The sequence below is a fragment of the Petaurus breviceps genome, unplaced genomic scaffold (genome assembly GCF_028583685.1).
Source record: "Petaurus breviceps papuanus isolate PSGF00001 unplaced genomic scaffold, PetGlider_PUasm1.0 90808, whole genome shotgun sequence".
Lineage (NCBI taxonomy): Eukaryota > Metazoa > Chordata > Mammalia > Diprotodontia > Petauridae > Petaurus > Petaurus breviceps.
The window spans coordinates 9,265,392-9,267,632 of NW_027187349.1; the positions used below are offsets into that span (position 1 = coordinate 9,265,392).

Here is a 2,241-nt window from a genome sequence, read left to right on the forward strand (position 1 = left end):
ACAAATAGTGCTATTATAAATATTTGAGAGCATATGGGGATGTTTTTCTTAATGATGGCTTCCTGGGAGCATAAGCCTAATTATAGATTCTCTGGTTCAAAAGGTAAGGAGATTTTAGTCACTTTAGTTGCATAATTCTGTTTTTTCCCCTAAAATAACAATACTATAACACAACTCCACCAACAATGTATTAGTCTGCCTATCTTCTTAGAATCCCTCCAACATTGCTGTTGTTTTTGTCATTTTTCCCAATTAGTGATTTGAAGAATTTTTTTCATGTGGTTGGGAATACTTTGCAGTTCTTTTGAAAACTGTTTTGTTCAAATCCTATGATCTATTGGGGAATGGTTATTAGTTACATGTATATATCTATATGCATAATTATATATTAACAAATTTCTTTGGTAGGGGTTACATATACAAGATATATGAAAAATATATACATGAGAAATATATAACATGTAATAATGTTTAATGGTTTATAGATCTTGATTATCTAACCCTTATCAGAAAAATTTTATACAAAGTTTTTCCCCATTAAACCACTAACCTTTGTATCCAAGTTTCATTAATGTGTGCTTGTATGTGTGTGTACAGAAATTTTGCAATTACAAGTAATCAAAATTATTTACTTTATCATTCATAATTTCCTCTATCTCTTATTTGGTTAAGAATGCATCTGTTATGCATAGCTATGAGATGTATATGATCTATTTCTCTTCTAAAATTTTTTATAGTATGGCCTCCTTATCCCTTAGCCATACATTAAGATGGCCACCTCTCTCCCAACTCTTCTGCTTAGGCAGCTCTCAGGTCCCACAACTATCAGAGGTGTCCACTGGGTGTAGACTACTTCCCAAGTTCTATGCACCAAAGTTCCCCCTGAGGAAGAATCTTCCACTCCTGTCTTCTTCTGTCAGGATGCTTCCTGGGAATATCTGGAGACACAAGAATACCTGACTCAATATGGCTTCCTTCCAGTTTGGGTTGACTAATGAAGAAACGACAAAGTTGGCATCCCACCACAGGGAACCAATCCGTAAGATATACATTTGAGGGAACAAAATTTCTGGGAACCCTTGCCCTATCTGCTGGGATCAGAAGTTCCATATGGACTTTAGAAACATGAAGCTGTTGGAACAGTTTGTGCTCACACAGGTGTCATCTTCCATGCGTCATACACAGGTGCCTGTGTTAAGCAGCATGAGAAGCTGACAGAAGATATCCTGAAGGCCAGAGACCATGGTTTTCTCAATTAACACATTCCCCTGGTCCAGCCACGGGATACTGATTGCAGCTACTCCCATAAAGCTGTGGGCTGCACCACAATGGCTCCTACTCTAGCTGCAGCTACCTCCTGGTATCCATGGGACACTTCACAGCAGCCACCTGAGAGAGAGATAGCCCATGTTCAAGGTCTATACCAAAGCCACCTTAAGGAAGAGAGTGGACCTCAATAGAGATGATGCCTATAGTTCCATCTCAAACTAATATTCTCACTGTGGGAGAGAAACCTATGAGTGTCCACTAGAAAGGAAGTGATGGATATACTCTGTGGTGCTCCAGACTTTAAGGATGGATGTTAGAAAGTTGTGATGCCTAAAATGAACTGATTCTTATCCTCAACATTTTTAGAAATGGGTAGGATAATGGCAAGCTCTGTCCTACAGGAAAAAAGAAAACATGGATAAGGTAAAATGAAGCATATCTGAACAAATGTTTTTGGTCAATTTCCCTTTATGTTGCTTCCTCCCCCTCCTCCCATATATATTTTTTTATTTTTTTTCAAATGCTTTATTAACTTATTTTTTTAAGCAACTGGGGTTAAGTAACTTGCTCAAGGTTACATGGCCAGTTATTTCTGGATGTGGTGCTAAGTATCTAAGCCCCAAATCAATCCCCAGGTCATCGCGACACTGGGGACGGTGCTCTTACTCGCTGAGCCACTTGGCCGCCCCTTAATTTCTGATTTACATCATTCATTTCTGCCAGATTTTGAGTTACAAATTTTCTCCCCATTTTTCCCTACCCTCTGCCCCAAAATAGCAGTCCCATAGGATATTCCCTCCTCTAATCTGCTCTCTCCCATATTTTCTCCCATATACCTTTCAACTTTTCCAGTAGATCTCTATGCCCCAGTGCCTGTATATCTTATTTCCCAATTACATGTAAATTAGTATTAAAAATAGTGTATGCATATATTAATATTTTATTTTAAAACTTTGAATTACAGATTCATTT

At 37.9% G+C, this 2,241-nt stretch overlaps 1 pseudogene; it reads left to right on the plus strand.

Annotated features, from left to right (window-relative positions):
- Positions 1-770: 770 nt before the first annotated feature.
- Positions 771-1,531, plus strand: LOC138147911 (small ribosomal subunit protein mS40 pseudogene; annotated as a pseudogene).
- The last annotated feature ends 710 nt before the right edge of the window (positions 1,532-2,241 follow it).